The following is a 19,386-nucleotide window of genomic DNA, read 5'->3' on the forward strand; positions in this document are numbered from 1 at the left end:
TATACTGTGCTCCGCTATCCTCCAAAGCACCCAAAGTTCAGTTCCTCTGTCATTCAATATTAATGCCCACACTTGCTGTCTGTTCCATCTAGCTGCAATGTGATCCTTCTTATTGCAGTTTAGTTATCTCTGCTATCAACTCTACTGGCTTTTCTTAGCTCCATATCTAATGCCCTGCTTTTCCTTCTGTCTTTTCTTTTAGACTGTACTACCCTGCCTGATTTGTTGCTTCCACTATATATTTTCCCCTTCCTACATTAGACGTTGGCTTTTCCAAGTTCAGCTTGACATTTCCATGACCCCTTGGTTATAGGCCTCCTTTCTTCTTTTAGTCAGTTTCATTATTGTATTCCTTCCTCAGCTTCATATTGCCTTCCGGCACTCATAGGTCCATAGGTGTGTACTCGGCTAACAACCACAAGAGCCTTTTTAAGCTTAGCCATGCACCTCACTTTCTATACAGGGTCTTTTTACTGTCCTATCCAATGAGATTCCTACCTCTTTCACCAACAATTTAAAAGCAAGTGGCTAACACTATGCAGAGAAAGATAAAACCCTAACTACTGCCCAGGAGACCAGAGTTTGATTAGTGCAGCTCAGGCATCTGGGGACCTGGTATGGAGAGATGTGCATGCCCATCCCAGCAGGGACACTCCAAGGTGCTCCCTGAAGGGATAATGGTCCATAGAGAGGCATATTCCACAGACATAAATTAACAAAAGGGGGGGGGGCAGGGAAATGAAATGAGAGAGGTAAGAAAAAAAAAAAAAAATCTGAAGCAAGTCCAAAAGTAGTTAGTTCTGTAGCAAGATGAAAGGCTGGGTACACCCAGTGATAGAAGGGGGCACTAGGGTATATACAGTATGAATAACACAAGGGAGCTAAATAAATACAGTTTAAAACCTAGAGGTCCTCTCTACTCCTCTCTATATTCTTTTCTTTTGAAATTCCCTCCCTTTGTATACCTTACCCCTTCCATATGACAGAGTATTGTCCCCACATCATTTTTTCCCACCTCTTCATCTCACAGAATATATACAGTCATGTCCCATTCTCTATAGTTATTAGCTCATGTTTGACAAACTCTGTGAAACTGACTTTCCTTCATCTGGTATTATATACAGCTCATTTATCTTTTCGTCCCTTGAGGGCATGGACTGTTAACTTTCACTCACCATCCTTCTTTCTTATACCCTACTGAGTTCATAAAGCCAATGCGTTAAGAGATTATTAAGACTATCCATTAGTAAAATGCAGGTGTCAAGACTAATCAAATACTGGTATAAGATAAGCTTTGCAGCAACACTAACCTGTTACCAATGTGCTTAATAACTAAAGGTTGATTAATAAAAAAGATAAATCTGTTTATAAATCTGTTATGCATGTGGCATAGGGTATACATACCAACAGTAATAATGGCAGGCCATTATGATTACAGTCTAAGAGTCTGAAATTGTCCATGCAAGTCAGTGGTACATAGGAATGAAGTGAGCAGTTACGAAGTGACACTAGGTCCATTTCTTAAGTTCAGACAGCTACAGGAAAAAAATACTGTACCTCCCTCAGATAAAGTGGTGATATAAGCAGAGCATCATAAAATTGCTTTGATGAGTATGTATCACGTGGCTGGCAAGTAACTGCACATTTGTTCACTAAGAAATGCACTGTGAATCCAGCCAGTCGGTAACTTATTTCAGAAAAAAAGGAAGATGCATCTAATGTCTGATGCATGCATGTTTATATTTAAAATTTTCACAAATAGGTAATCTGAGAAACAATAAAATAGCTGGGATTGCTTTCTGTGGAAGCAATCTGTAGATAAAAATTACTAACTTGTTCTATTTGTCATTATTTGGGTTTGAATGTCCATATTTCTCAACTATTCAATTATCTTGCTTCATATTTTAATGTATCTCTCCTTGAGAATTGCAGTCACTAAATAACAAACATTTGAGTTTCAAACTTTATATCATTCAGAAAATGCACACTAAAGCAATGCCTGTAGTTTTTGCAACTTTAAGTTTTTATTTTCCTACTTTAAATTCTAGAAGTATAAGAGAGGTATTTAAAGTCTGTCACTGATTTGGGGCTCTCCCCCCCAAAATTTATTTTGACATTATTCCTGTTTCTTGAGCTAAGAGGTTGATATTTTGGGCTTTTGTCCCACTTTTTTGGATTTTCCTGATGCATGAGGTATGTGCAGGGTTAATGTGTTCTTTATGAAGCATCCAAATACTTAACTATGGGTTCTGTTTGTGTGAAACAGATATGAAAAGTACATATTTACTATGGCCATTATTTTTATCACAGTTGGACATCTGAGGTGATCACAGTCATTGAAATGGGTGCAACTTCTAGGTTGTTAAATTATGAAAGCCAAAGCTTCTGATAAGCACATTTCATTTATGGTTCATAAAAGGTGTTATTCAACAACTGAATTCATGAGATACAGTAATGGTGTGGGTGTCTGCTGCAAATGACTGACCTGTCACTTAATCTTTGCATGTTTGATAAATGAGGTAACAATGTCTGATATAATAGTTTAGTGTGTAGCACTGTTTTTTTCTACTAATTCAGATGGTTTATGTTTTAAAACCACATTTTTTGGAAATTCACTGTGATATTATATCATGAATTGTTGAACAGGTCTTGCTTATTGGAACACCGCTGAAACTAGGGTAGCTAGTAGCTGTAGCATAGTCCAGCTACAGGCTTGCTGCATCTGGGCTTCTTAGTAGTGATTGCTTGTTCTGAGCACATATTCCAGGCCAACTTGGATTGGAAGGGGCCTATATGTACTTTAGTCAGAGGATTGTGTTGATTGGACCCTGTCTGGTAAAGGGAGGTCAGTCTAGAGCTTGAAATAAGCATCCTCATTGGTCTTTTTGAATTATTTTACTTTTTTTTCAACTTTTCAGCTTCTGGTATTTAGGCTCCACATTTGAGCAGGTTTCTGCTTGTTTGCACATCACACAGCACCGCTCACTGCTGCACAATTGTGTGCCAAAGCCAGACAATTAAATTCAACAAATTTTCACTTAGATACTACTGTAGCACACTAGTGTAGCCCTAATCCTTAGTGCTTTCCTGGTCAGAGAAATACTGCTAGTGAGCTGTAACTATTAACCACCAGCAAAAAAGAAAAATAAAACCCCAAGCGGAAATATCCAACCACTGAGCTCATCCATGAACGATTGATAGTGACAACAGTCTTCAACCTAGCATTATGGACAGTGGACTACCCTTGTTTCTCCTGCCAACCTTGTTGACTTGGGTCTCTTGAAGCAGTGTAGCAATTGCCTCATGTACACTGACAACCCTCTACTAATAACTTATAGTACAGAGTGCAAGAGATGTATCTACACCAAGAATCTTGAATCCATGCTCTCTCGCACTCAAAACAGTAACACAGAAGAGGTTGTCAACTCACCCACCACTGCATATGCATATAGTACCATTACTCATACACACAGTATGCATCAAATACAAAAATCTACATATGCAGAGGTTCTCACGAAAAACTATCACGTCAAACAGTTGCACTGCCTCAAGTGTCAGACACTCATTAGTTAAATCTGACCACAAAACAGTCAACTTCAAGCTGGTACTAACACCAGAACTCACAAAGGGTGATATCAGACTAACAAACTTCACTGAGGCAAACTAGACCCTCCTAGGCAAAGGTAAAAATACATTCCAAGCCCCACTCCAAGCTGGAAGTGGTAACTGTGACGAAGCTTACACTAAAGACCTGTACAATTAATTGCATAAGTGTATAAACTCAGACATACCAGAAAGAATCAAAGCCAGAGCCCAAAGTAAAAAGCTGCCATGGTGGACATCCAGCATCAACAAACTTTACAATAAACACTGAAAGTTGCTCTCCAAGAAAAAAAGGCAAGGCCCCAACAATGGAAAAGCACCCTCCTCAGCCTCAACAGACAAATAAGGCTACTTGTCAAATACTCTAAGGGCTACTTTGAGAGAAACTTAGCAAATACATTCAAGGATAACCATAACACCTTTTACAGCTGTGTACATAGCCTAAAAGGTAGGACCCAAGCATGCATAGAACTAGTGACCAATGGTATCGCAGACACTGACCCCACAGAGATAGTAAACTAGAGGATAGGTTTGGTGAAAATTTCACTCCCTTATCCCCATCCTAACTTATCACAAACCTTCCCCCAAACTTTACCTTACCCTAACGCTTCATAGCTGAAGAGGTCCTCAAAGCCTTGTCCAAGGCAAAAAACACAGCCTCTATGGGATCAGACAACATCCCAGGCTGTCTTCTAAACAGGCTAAAACATGAACTAGCATCACCATTAAGTGCCCCTTTCAATCATAGCCTAACCACAGGCTTTGTTCCTGTGGAATGGAGACAGAGTCAGGGAATTACAGACCCATAAGCCTGACCAGCCTGATCTGTAAATAGAGATATAGGCACCCTCCAAACCCTGGGTCTTACCCAATTTGGCTTTGTTAAGGGCAGATCCTGCCTGTTAAATTTGTTGTACTTCTTTGAAAATGTGACCAGGGCCATTGACGAGGAAAAATCTGTGCACACAACATACCTCAACTTGGCAAAGGCTTGTAACACAATCCCGCATTCAGGCATTGCCGATAAACTTAGCAAACTGAATGCAAACCCCTTTGTTGTAAGATGGGTTGCCAACTGGCTCACAAACTGGACACACATTACCAAAGTGGGTGGCTCCACATCAACCAGCAGATCTGCTACCAGCAGGGTGCCACAGGGAGTCACTGCTGGGCCCCTACTGTTTGGTATATACTTCTCAGAAGTTAAGGTCAAAACTAAGGGGTTGTGGCTGACCAAGTTTGCAGATGACTGCAAACTAGGTGCAATCACTAAATCCCCAAATGATGCTAGTATACTCCAGGAGGGCCTCGCACAGACTGACTGGTGTATTAGTCTTGGTTTCAAATTGAATGCAAAGAAATGCATCATCATTCCCTTCAGCACAATGTCCCTTCACTCAGTCAAATCAACAACCATACCCTAAGTACCCACAAACTGGTAAGGTACCTGGGATCACAAGTTGAACGCAGCCTTAACTTTGACCACCATGTGTCTACTGTAGTAAGGAAGACTTTCAACATAGCACACTTGATTAGGGGAGACTTATGCCTGGCCTACAGAGTAATTTAGAACCCAAACCTAATGAAATTGCTGCATATCAGTAAATAAAATGGGAATAGGGTTACTCATTCCAGGGACCTAAATATGGCCTGCAACTTAAATAGGACATGTTGGAGGGACACATTTTTCTCCCAGAAGCAGCTGCTGCATCTTTGGAACAGGCTACTAATTCATGTGAAACAGAGCACCTCTATGACACTGTTCAAGAGGAACTTGGATGAGTGGATGTGGCATCATAAATTCTTACCTGGGATAGCAGCCACAACCCTCCTTGACATGGGCAGTCATCACTAAATGCAATCTTCATATTGAAAGCATTTTCATGGTATTACCTTGGGATGAAACAGCTAGGATTAAAATGACCTACGGGTTGACAGCATAGTAATCTCCTATAATCCTATGATCTTTACATGTTTTTTTTTTTTGCATGTTTTTATCACAAAGCTGTGTTATAGTCTGTATCTTCATCTATCTGGTGATATAAGTGGATGCATTTTAGCTCCACTAGGTGTGTGTTGGAGCAGCCCACAGACTATGCAGTAATATCCCATTCTGGGGTCCTCATGGGGTGAGAGGCTTTCTGTGGATAAAAGTACTTTCTCCTCTTGTCATGTGTTCATTTTAAACAGTCATTAGTCTGGCTTTGCATGACTTGTGAACATTTGTGTGAATTAATTTGAAATATTTATTGTGTTTGATACATTCATAAATCAGATAAGGGCACAGGACACAAGTCACAATCAGATACTGAATAAAATGACAATAATTGCTGGGTGGTGGGAGTTCTGTCTGTAGATGAAAGTAATCTACCCTCTTGTCATATGCTCCTTATAAAATTGGCTTTGCAGGACTAGTGTACATTTGTGTGAAGTAAATTGAAATGTTTTACTAGAACTACTGTGTGCCTAAAATAGAAAATGTTACTGTGGCTATTATTGTTGATGATGATGATGATGATGATGATTATCATTTTACCACACTTGGACATCAGAGGTGTATGCAGTCAACAGTCTATAATTGTTGGATATGGGGGCTGTCTGCAGATGAAAAGGACTGACCCTGCTGTCATGATTATGTTAAACAGTCATTAAAAGTTCTATGTATTTGTGTAAAGCAAGTTTGAATATTTTACTGTGACCATTTCTTTTAATCACAATCAGAAGTGTGAGGTGTACATAGTCAATAAAGTGGCCCTAACTGATGAGCACAGACATTCATGAATTATAAATACAGCAGTTTGTATGATCTTTTATGGTTGAAATATTATCAATTGTTTAATTCTGTTGTTACTCATTAGGAATGTTTTAATGTATAATTTTGTTGATTTCCCAACAATACCATGCCTACTTTTTGGTATTTGTCATATAAACATTAATATTAACAGAGAAACACTGACTAACAATGGAACAACTACAACAGTTATATATGCATTCAGCATATATAAACTATATAGTTATTTGATAAGACCAAGACTTTAGTTCTACTTTTAGCTTCTAAACACTTTCCAATTTTACAGTTTCCATTTTCTATCAAATGTCCCCTTAATCTCATAATTTTCTGTTTTTATTACAACACCAGTAAAACTGAGTTACAGTATTCCAACTTTTTGGCTTTAATAACATTGTTTTCAGCTTATCAGTTTTGGATATTCCTATCGGATATAAGTTCTGTTTTGTTTTTTTCTGTAAAAATGTTGAAGACTACAAATTTAAAACTCTGACAAATTTTGTTTTATTAATGCAATAACTATAACTGATAATTCCAAAAGATTATGTGCACTTAATCATGCTCCTAAAAGTGTTGGGGTGGAGGCATAGTTTGAAAAATAACCAAGGTGTAATTAAATCACCATGCATATGATGTTAAAATGCACTCTGGCACTTATATATTAAGCAGTAGGTAGTGATGGATGGGAATCAGAGCCAGATCCAGCACTATGTAACCTAGGCAGTTGCCTAGGGCTCAGTGGATAGAGTACTGCCACAGCATTTAGTTGTTGATTAAACAATTAAAAAGGTACATTTCTTTTTTTAAGGATGCACTGTGCATTGGCATTTCTTCTTTAAGGATGCACTGTGTGTGTGTGTGTGTGTGTGTGTGTGTGTGTGTGTGTGTGTGTGTGTGTGTGTGTGTGTGTGTGTGTGCGCGTGCGGAACTATTAAACTTAGCTGCTGATGTTTGACTCCTTTTGGAATGTGACCAGAGAGGCGAGCATTCCTGGTGAGTATACAAATGCTCTCATTAGGGATGTCAGGTTAGTTAATTAACTTGCTCAGGCTGAAACCCTGTACCTTGGTTACAGGAGACAAGAGCCTTAATTTTCAGCGCCAACTACCAGACTACTTACTTGGTCATCAGTTCTACATTGTCAAGGAAGATGAGTTTCAGTGCAGGAATGTGAGCTTCAAGGGTAGAAAAGTTTACTGTTGCTCATGCTAAGTCTGTTTTCAGTGTACATCTGTTTTGTTTAGCAAATGTATTTCAGTGTTTGTGCTCCAGAATTTGAAAGTAATGTTAATAGCACAGCAGGTAGCATACATGCCTTTGGTGCAGAAGGCTATGCTTTTTTTTCTCACACCAAGTAGATGGATTGGTGATACTGCTGTGTATTGTGGGGGGTGTAAGGTTGCACTCCTGAGTATGTCAATCTTTAGATGAAATGTTAAACTGAGGCCTCATCTGTCTGCATTAATGGTAGGTGCTGTAAGATTGTTTATATCCAACTGAGCTATCAAAATAGAAGGGGGAAGTTCCCAAATGCCCTGGTCAAATTTCCCATAAGTAGTATAAATACCACCATGAGTTTCCCTGGAAATACTCTACTAGCCTAGGGGGACTAGCCTGGTCAAAAAAGGGATAATTAAATTAAAAGTTTTAAATGAAATCCATATCTCTGCCTTCGTTTCAAAAATAAAGATGAAAATAGTGCACACACTGACAGCGTTCAGAATTGCTTATGGTAATTTGGGAGAAGAAAAATGAGACACGAGAATAGCTGCGGGGGGACCTAGTCTATTCCTCTCTTTAGGGTCTCATTTGACCATGAATCAGCTCTGATGGGAGAAGGGCATTTGTATAACATTCACATGTGGCAAAATGCACAAGTGTCTGAAGTACACTTTTATGGGTGAATGTCACTGCAAGAGAAAATAGTCTTCATTACTTTAAATGCAGTAATCTCAGAGTTGTTTATGTTAAGTGATAGGAGGAGGCGCAGAGAGCACAAACATCTTCATGGAGATGTGGCAGACTTTCCCACTTGAAAGAAAATGTACTCTTTATTTAATTATTTATTTAATTATATATTTATTTTTTATCCTAGTTTAAACACTTTGTTTTTTTCCAAAGTGAAATTTTGCCACATCTCCTTCAGTAAATTAATCTAGATCCAGGGATGGTCACCTGAATGCTTGCCATACATACCTCTCAACTGCACAAATTTTCACAGAATGATTTCTGCCTTGTACTTTTGGTCCATTTTTCATAAAATTGTAGTTTTATAGCAAATCATTGGCAAATCATCAAAGATTAAGTCAGAAAATAATGACAGACATCTGATTTTCAGACTTCATAACCTTTAGAAAATCCATACTAATGCAAATCCTATTATTCTATCTACTTTGTAACTTTGTAAGAGCAATATTTAAAAACTGTCCATATTTTTGGGCCTTTGCCACCCCCTTTATTTATAGCGTTGTCCCGATTTCTTGCTGTAAGAGGTTGATATGCATGCATCCATACCATATTAAACTCCCACTGTACTCATCTTAGCTGGGTTATAATTTAAGTGCAATCATCCTAAAATGTAAGTTGATGAAAACATGTTGCATTAGAGCAGTGATGATGAGCCTTTTGGTCTCTATGTGTCAAAAATTCAGAAAATGACTAACATGACACTGCTGGCATGTCACCCCCCTTCCCCACCTTAAGAGAAACAATTCTTTACATATTAATTTATTTAAAAAAATACAGTCCAATCATGTGTGCTGCTATGTATTATAAAGTAAAAGAAAAATCAGTGACTTACAATAGTAAAATGTACACTCACTGATAATTTGGCTTAAAATAGTGTGCCAAAAAATTACCCTACTTTTAATAATAATTTTGAATTGAACTGAAAAAAATATGGAACACCTTGCATTTGATTTGATTATCAACTAATGACTTTTTTGTTGATGAGTTTTAATAGATAAGTGCAGGATCACATATTTCTTGTATTTTTGTTCATTAAGTTTCTTTGGCAACTCGGGTGTTAGTGAACACTGGTGTATCACCCAAAATGTCATGGCATGTCACCTTTGACACACATGTCATAGGTTTGCCATCACTGCATTAGAGACAGTTTTCCCTGGCTTATGCAGTGTGATAAATGTAATCAGATGAATAGCTCTCAACCTTCCATCTCCAAAATGAGAAACACTCTCTCTCATAATGTGGAACAAATGGGCAAAATGTGGAACACCTACTTACAGCTTAGCAACAACTTCAACTAGGAAGTTCACAAGATGGTTAAAACATGCTACTTTATACTTATAAAAAGATTTTTTGATGAATTAATAGGATTGAGCACTATTTGTGATAGATTTCAGTTAAAAAATGTATAAGTTTAAATGTGTGCCAGATTTTTTCAGTGAGGAACTTCGAGTAACATGTTTTTATAAGACCAAAAATGAGGAACATTCCTCATAATGAGGTACACTTGAGAGGTATGATTAGATGTTGGAATTAATTGTACATTTAGTGAAGTGCTGTGGAAATTTGAAAAGTAATTGCTGTAAACATTGCCCACTAGATGATGGTAGAAGATAAAATATGCATCCCCTGAGTTTTAAACATTTAACTTAAAAAAATGCTCTTCTTCTGAAACTGACCATCACCTGTTCCCAGTACCTCTCATCAATGTCCAGGCCCACAAAGTCAGCTGCTCTGCATGATCCAGTTCATTAGTCTTGTTCTTTTCAGGCATCTTAGAGCAGTGTCATCGTATTACTAAAGAGGGAACTTTTTTGATTACGCCCTACTCACGAACCTGCTCCCATTTGCAGGGCATATAATGTGGAACACCACAGACATCTGTCAGGGCAATCTACATTCTGAAGATTTCCTGGTTTCATATTTAACATGTTGGATGAATGACAAGATGTGCCTGTATATTTATTTGTTTAAATTCTGTAAATATTACATAAATATGAGGAATAAGGACACTGGCCTGATGTCGGAACAGGTTGTTTATGGCTTTAAATCAAATAGTAAAATTCCTTCAGATGCTTGGCTTAATAAGTGCATTGCTATTTTTGATGGAATGCTGATGATACCAGATATATTTCCTTTGGGTGCTTGAGGCACCTGAACTTCCTTTTGCAGTGAATATAGATTTTCTTCATTCATTCCTTCATTCAGCTGCATTCTTATTTTATTTTAAATAGATTTGATTTATGCATACCCCTCATTGTGTTATCATGCAATGTAAAGTAACTTATTTTATATGAAACAGGTACCTCTTCCAAAGCCAGCATTATTCTCCTTCCATCCAATTCACTACATTATTCTGTCTCCTTTCCCTTTCATGATGCACAGAGGCAGCATCTTGCTATTACTGTCTGTTGTTACAACTTAGCAGTCTATATATGAATACAAAATGAAATCTGTAAATTTATGGCTCATGCTCCCACGTCTAGCACCAGTATTTACACTGCAGAAATGCAATATGCTTCCAGTCACCCTAACTTCTTGATCACTAATCTACAAAATAATTAATCTCAGACATTGTCCCATCCTTGACATCTTGGTAAACACAATCTGTTTCACACAATCTACACAACATCACCTCACACCCATGCATGATACCATGTGATCACACATTCCACTCTTAGCTAGATGTTTTTTCTTTGACAGCAGCATGAAGATCTTCTCCTCTCTTATCTATTGACTGCCAGATTATGTGGGCACTAAGAGTACATCTCATTCACAGAGGAACATCTCTTAGTTAATATACACAGATACACTCTCAGAGGTTTGAGCTGTACTCTAAATTTAACCTAAGGCTGTTGCATTTTCAAATACCCAAAGTGGGACTTTTTTTTACATAAATGTGAAAATGTTCAGGACAAACCATACCCACAACCAGCATGAGGTAGCTGACTTCACTTTTTGCCATAATAAAAGCTCACTCTTGCAGAATCAGAGCTGTTTGTGTTTCATATTATTGCATTCTTTTAAATACAAAAATGTTTTATGTAACTATTAAAAATATATAGAAAACACTTTTTATAGAAAAAAATTAGGATATTTGCCATTTTCACATTTTTTTTCTTTTTGCAGGACACAATGGCCATAACATGGACTGTTCTGCGTAAAGTAGGACAGGTAGCAATGCTAAGTTTTGGCTCCATCCCTTAGGAAGTGAGGCTTCTCTCTATTATTATCTACAAAAATAAGATTTAAAATCAAGTGTCATGATCACCAGTGAATCTACTTAACACCACTTGACCATCCAGGACTAGGACCTTATAACTCTACTTCTAAATACTCATGTCAAGAAAACTACTTTTGGTATAAGTATCTTTAGTTATGATATTTCAAAAGTTTGCATCATCTTTTCCCTGCTCCCTAAAAAAAATCCTTTGCTATATCTTCACCCAAACTGGAAAAAACATCTTTGGTTGTCATCTGATTCTGACCTCTCAGCCCAGATGACACATTCATGCTGTTACCCATGCCTGCAGTTCTTGTTCTAAGTATACCAGTCCTTCAGTATCATGATTAATCTCCATTCTTCCTTCCTCAATTCATTGTCTTTTTCTGAATAGTAATTTTATATAATACAGCATTCCATTGATTATTGTTTGTTAAAACTATAAATTATTCTGCTTTTAGTTTGTATGTAGATTGATTTGTTCAGTCTTATCTAGTTTGTTAAATTAAATGTTACCTTAGTGCTGCATGTTCCTGATTTTTTGTAGCAAACTTCAATTCTTTTCCTAAAATGTCAGCCTTAGCTATTCCTTTAGATAGCACAAACATTTAACTGTCATATTGAGTGCAGTAGGAGAGAACAGTTGGCATAATGGTTAAGGTCTTTAGCTCCCATGCACAAGGTACAATGTTTGCTCCTCACCTCAGGCATATACCAGTTTGGAGTTTGCATGGTCTCCATGGGATTTTTCTCATCTTAGACTCACCAATCAACTGAGCTCTGGGCAGCAGTCCCCTATATAGCATAACCACTTTGGGCATCTACTGTGGTGCACAGTATCTTCAAGATATGAAAGCATGGATTGCTTATCTTATCTCCACTGATTGATTCTTATAGTTATCATGCAATATATTATATGCTCTACTAATTATTCCTCTTTTAATGGCAGCTTCTGTTCTGGATTCTATTAAAAACTCTCCCAGTGCTGGTCTTTTGTTTAGAAACCCCTATTTCTTTCTCTTTACCTATACTCTGATATCAACCCCTGACATGGAAGGCAATCTCTAACCCACAGTCCAAATAAATTCTTGGCCTCTTCCCGTTCTATTACCTTTCCCTCTCTACTTATTTGCTCCCAATACCTTGGTTCATTTACCAGTTTTCTCCAATAAATTCCAGCCTCCTCTTGCCTATTGTCTGTATCCGTAATTGCAGTCATCCCTATTGGCAGAATCTCCTTTCTCCATTCCCATGTTGGTTTAGGTCTCAGAATACTTTCTGCACAAAAAAACAATGGGATGATATATGTATGTCTCCCAAATATGCAACAAAATCTAGAAGATTTAGGATTTTTGCCTGGAAATGTTTACATAGATATTTTTATACCCAAAGCGGACTCCAGAGAATTTTTCCTCAGGCAGACAGCAAATGTTGGAGGTGTGTAGGGGAAGAAAGAGGTAACTGGGAACATTTTCTGGGAGTGCGGTGAGTTGGTAGACTTTAATGATTCCCTGTGGGATGTACTGCTGGAGATGCTGGGTGGGCAGATTGGTCTGACAAGGGAGATGATTTTCTGAGCTATAATGCAGAATCAGAATTGCCTAGACATGATAAGGCCTTGCTGTGTCTAATAATGATGGCTGCCAAAAAAGGAATTACTAGAAAATGGACATCAAAATCTAAACCAACTGTATTGGAAGCAGTAAATATAGTAACAGAGATAAAACAGCTGGAATTGAGATCTTTAGAAATAGGTAGGAGTTAACTACATATGAAAAAAAATGGGAATTGTGGGAACAATGCATACAAGGGAGAAATGAGGTTTAAAAGGCAACAGGACTTAAATCAGCTATGTAATGTTTGAGTGAGAAAAATTGGGTAGATTATAAGTGATGTATAATGCTTGCAACTAGGATTGTGTCAGTGTGGTTTGTTTTCATTTATATAAATGTATGATTGCCTATGTAGTAAATGACAGTTTAATAAAGATGTTTCTTGTTTAAAAAAAGGATAACATGGATCACAGACTGCATGCTGTGTCAGGGCTAGACACTTGACACTGTAAAATATGGCACTAGGTGATTCTGTCATGTTGACTAATTATGTGAGGACCCAACCTATGCCAGGGACCCTGATAGGAGTGGGAGGGGAGTATGTGTTTAATATAAAGCCCAGCAGCCTTAGGTCAATAAGCTACTGGCCAGCCAGTGTCCAGTTGCCCAGCCTGAGATATCTCGAGGTTCACTGACAGGATGGAGCTTGGAAGTGGATGACATGATGGTATTATTGAGGAAGTTGCATTAAGGAGACAAGATAGCGACTTGGTTGGGAATCAGAGTCTACTACTCAGGAGGGGGACAGGCTAGAAATGGTGTGGGAACTGTGGTGAGAGAGAGGCTTCAGAGGGCAGTGAGGGATGTCATCAGAATTAGTGAAAGACTCATGGTAATCAGACTCCAGCCTAATGATAGGACAGTATTCATAATCAGCAAGGTTGGGATAGTGAACAGAACATTCTGATAGCAGTTGCAGGACCTACTAGATAAATCAGTCCAACATGAATTGGTGATAATGGGTGACTTGAATTCACATAAGGACCAGGATATGAGGACTGCCTAGGTACACTTGTGTGGGGCAAGAGGAATAAAGAAGGAGAGGCCATTCTGGACTTCTGTCTGGCAAATGTCTTGACAATAATCCATGCCTCAGAAAAAGACAGACAGTCACAAGATCACACACAAGAATAGCCAACATGCAACTCAGGTAGACTTCTGCATAAGGAAAGGGCTTTCCCAAAGAAACAGTTGACCCACATTATAAACCACTGGTTGCCACAATAAGCTGCAAGCAGTGGCCAGAGAAGACTCTAAGGTCAACAGAGACCATGCTGAAGACCTCAAAGTTGACTGGAGAGAAAGTAAAATTCAAGGAATTACTCAGGGCTCTAGCACCTCAAGAAGAGAAAATAGGTGGAGTTGAAGAGAATGGTAGCACCTCAAAACAGCATGTGTAAGGACTACAGAAATATGTGGCCGAGCCAGGTATGGAAATAAAGTACATAAGGAAAGCTGCTGCTGAAATGCAGAAGTCCAGGAAGTCATCAAAAGAAAGAAGGAGTGCAGTAAAAAATGGGAGATAGAAAAGACATTCCAGGCTAGGAAGGAATACTGGTTGGCTAACAAAGAAGCTAAGAAAAAAGTTGCAATAACAAAGAACAGGGCATAGGAGGCACTCTACCAGCTTTTGGAAAGTGACTCAGTAGGTGGTACAATGAAACTTTATCAAGTTATAAGGCAAAGAAAGAAAAAAAGATAAAGAAGAGAGTCAGATACCGTTCATAAGGGATGCCAGTAATATCCTGCTCACCAGTCCACAGGACATCAAAGGCAGATAGAAGGAGTACTTCCAGCAGCTACTAAATGAAGAACACTCCACAGCTGTACTGCCCCAGACACACCTTATGATGAAAGAAGAAGAGGAGCCCACCTGCAAAGAAGTAAGAATAGCAGTAAGGAAAATGATGTCAGAGAAAGCAACAAGCTCAGATGAGGTCACAGCAGATATGATAAAGATGTTGGGTTAGATAGGGGAGAAGTGGCTCCTGAGGGTACTCATAGCAGTGTGTAGAGAAAGGTGTATCCCAGATGACTGGAGAATAAGCATACTCATGCCAATGTACAAGAACAAATGGGGACATACACAGCTGTGGGCAGTACAGAGGCATCAAACTCCTATCACATTGCATGAAAGTTCTGGAGAGGGTGATTGATAAATGGATACACAGAGTAGTAGAAAGTAAGATGGTAAAAGAGCAGTTCAGATTCAAATCAGGATGCAGCACAACTGGCGCAATGTTTGCAGTGAGACAGATAATTGAGAAGAGGCTAGAGATGAGGAAAGAGTCTAACTGGGCATTCCTAGACATGGAGAAACTATATGACAAGATCCAATGAAAGATGATTTGGGCAGTAATGCAGTGGTTCAAAGTTCCAGAAACACTGGCAGAATTTGTGCAGGCTATGTACAAGGACCCAATGACTCAAGTATGAACAGTGTTCGCTCTCACAAAGGGGTTTGCAGTGAGAGTGGGTGTACATCAGGGTTCAGCTCTGAGCCCACTGTTATTCATACCGGGGATGGATGGACTATATTAGCAAACAGTTCAGAGGGGACAGATCAACAAAGTTACTGTATGCAGGTGATGTGGCATTTCAGGCAGACTCTGAGCAAGAATTTCAGCAAAGGATAGGGGAATGGAATGTAAAACTGAAGTCACATGAGATTAAACTAAATACAGATAAGACAGTGGTAACTGCGGCAAATTGGGGAAATTAGAAGAAGCTGACAACTGAGACAGAAGGGAAGGCAGTGGAACAGATTAATAGCTTCAAGTATCTGGGAGGGGTGTGTGACATCCCTACTCTGGGTCAGTGATCAAGAAGCCTCAATCTCACCACTGATGCCTGTGGGGAACATTCACTGTGAGAAAAATAAACACATGCAGTATTTTCAGATGCGGCCCTCTGCACCAATTATTATTTTCCTTAAGAGCACACAGGGAATGTACACTCCAGTCCTTGGGCTGAACTTCCTCTCCACGCCACAAAGAAGACTCCCCACTGACCACTGAGAGCTGAGGCCTTAGCCAGCTGTTCCAAGTCAAGTCCTCTATGACTCTCTCTGTGAAATAAGTGCTCTCAGTATCTCTGTTCAAAGTAGCTGCCACACACACTGTCTTTGAGATTTGATTTTCACAATCTCACACCAACCTGGGAAAGGCTGGCACAGCTTACCTGCTCTGCCACCTCCACCCAGATTATAAAGTAGATTTGCTGCCACCAGAACACCTGAAGCCAGCTGCTTTAAGATTCTTACCAGGGTACCCAATTATATATACTAGAATTAATAAGTGTACAAATGGTTGTATGTAACAGAGCAGCAAGACTTTCAGGAACATGGAGCTACAGTGCCACTAAATAAATGCAAGTACTCTCAAAGTTTTAATATTTTCTAAAAGACCAGCCACAATGAAAGGTATAGATATGCTTAATAATAAATAATAAAAAAAATGAAAATACTGAATATCTATTTGCAATAAACATCAGAGTTTCATTCACAAGAAATATAGAAAAACAGCATATAAGGAAAGACTCGGACAGTTACAGAAAAAACAACATTTAGCTAATTTCACTATATTTCTTTAACAAACTGAAGGATTACTGTCCCCATGTTACTTATTAAAGCAAGGCAAGATGAAGGTGGATGAGTGTCTTGTCAGGTCCAAGAAAAGAGCACACTCCTCACATTTCTCACTAGTACGCAAATACAATTTCAGTGCTTCAGTGCTAGCTACACAATGATATCACATCTGGTTACCTGACCCTGTGGTTTCCACACTACCCATCACTAGAAACTGAGACAGGATCTGGCACTAATGTGTCACAACACACACACATAGAACTTTAGCTAAGGTTTATTACAGCATCTGAAAACTGCAAAACAAGTCCAACACTTCCACCCTTCCTACAGAAACTAATGAGCCATTCTCTGACACCATAGGGAAGCAATTAGTTCACCACTAAGGACAATATAGCAGGATCCCAGCCCAGTCTTTTCACAGACATTGCGTCTCTCTGGCTACATTTACACCTGTGAGATAAAATCTTTATGAACTAAACTAAGTCTATTAATTTCAGGCTGTTTTAATTAAGGTTAGCTATGCTAAGTGTAACCCTTTCCCTTCCAGTATCTTCTGTTAAAATAGATGCATTTCATCAGTTACAAAAATTCGCCTGACATACATGTATATTCCTTTTCTGTCCAGCAGGACCCACTGTTGATACAGTTTTAACACAAGCAACTTTATAAATACATTTTTTAACACAATCATCTGTACAAATCAGTTTGATATTCAAATGATGTATAACTCTTTACAAAACTCCAGCTAGCTATGCTGGCATATGTTACACGTGCACTGACTGGCCTACTCCCCCTAGCTCAGCTGACACTACCCCACACCATCACATCTCTCCAACCTTTGAAGACTCAGGCTAGTTTTTCAAGTGACCCTAGGGGAATATTGCTTGAGAGGTATGAGCTGTCTGGGAACACAGTAACCCGTACCCTGTCTTGAGACCCCATCTGCATTGCCATTGCTGACCGAACTGGGGTGTTGCACTGTCATGTCATATGCCTGCAACCCTAATCTCCACTTTAATAAGTCAGCCTTTTGCTAGCTGGCTTGGTGTAGCCATGTTAAGGGATTGTGGTTTGTAACCACAATGAATTTCCTTCCATACAGCTAGTCCTGACATTTTTGCAATGCCCATACTGTCGCTAGACATTCTTTTTCTACAGATGCATAACATTCATTCCTGGGTTGGAGTCTATGGCTGAGCTATACAATAGGGTGCTCATCTCCCTCTGAGGCAACCTGTCTGAATGCAGCCCCAACCCCATCGTTTGAAGCATCCACTTGCACAAAAAATTATTTGCTGTAATCTGCACTGGCTAGCACAGGGGGTCCTCCCAAAGCCCCTTTAAACTTTTGGAATGCCTGTTCACAGGCTGAGGTCAATGCAACATTATTTGGCCTGTTTGTCTTCATCATGTCTGTGAGGAAAGCAGCTATTCTACTATAATTGGGAACAAACTTTCTATAGTACCACACTGTCCCAAAGAATGCCCTCACTTGCTTTTTGGTAACAGGGGCAGGCCATACCTGAATAGCTTCCACTTTTGCAGGTTCTAGCTGAATCTTATCACTCCCCACTCTATGTTCCAGGTCGGAGACCTCTGCCCTACCCACCTGACACTTACTGGGCTTAATGGTCAAACCTGCCCTTTGCAGTCCCAGTTGCCCTTTGCAGTTTGCCCAGGACCTCCCTGACATGCTGAAGGTGCTCTTGTCAGGAATGGCTGTAGATGGCAATATCATCAAAGTAAGCAAGGGCGTAATCTCCTGCTTCTGCTAGGATATGATCTACCAGCCTCTGGAAGGTCACTGGGGCATTTTTAGCATCCCAAAGGGCATCTTTGTGAAGTCATATAATCTAAAAGGTGTCTTGAAGGCTGACCTCTCTCTAGCAATGGAAGTCAATAGCATGTACTAATATCCCTTGGTCAGATCCATAGTGGTTAGATACTTAGCCTCACCCAGCTGCTCTAAGGCTTCATCTGTCCAAGGCATGGGGTAAGCATCTGATTATGTGTGATTGTTTAATTTCCTGTAGTCCACACAGAATTTGGTGCTGCCATCTTTCTTTGGCACCAACACAACTGGGGAGGCCCAGGGACTGCTGGACTCCTGAATTACTCCCAGTGCCAATTTTCCTGTATCTCCTCCCTCAGAATCTGTCTGACTCACTCAGGCACCCTGTAAAGGATCTGCTTAATAGGTCTTTTAGGCCCTGTATCCACATAGTACTGAACCAAGTGGGTGCACCCAGGTTTCCCAGTGAACATGCCCCAAAACTCATGTAACACTGCTCAGATTTCTCAAACCTGGGTAGGGAATAGTCCTGGGACATTGCTACCCCTTCCACTGAGGTGTCAGTCTGAGCATCACTGAGGAGACCAGTCACCAGATCCTCCTCAGACTTCAGACTCCTCCTGCCACCCACTGCAAATATTCAGCACAAGGGCCTCCCTATCATGGTAAGGCTTCATCATGTTAACACAGTACATTTTGTGCCCCTGCCTCCTGCCTAGCAGTTTTACCATGTAGTTAACATCACTGACCTTCCTTGCCACTTTGAAGGGCCCTTCCCAAGCTGCTTGCAACTTATTATGTCTGACAGTAATGAAG

This window comes from Protopterus annectens, chromosome 10.part0 (genome assembly GCF_019279795.1).
Source record: "Protopterus annectens isolate FY-2018-M chromosome 10.part0, PAN1.0, whole genome shotgun sequence".
NCBI classification, from domain to species: Eukaryota; Metazoa; Chordata; order Ceratodontiformes; family Protopteridae; genus Protopterus; species Protopterus annectens.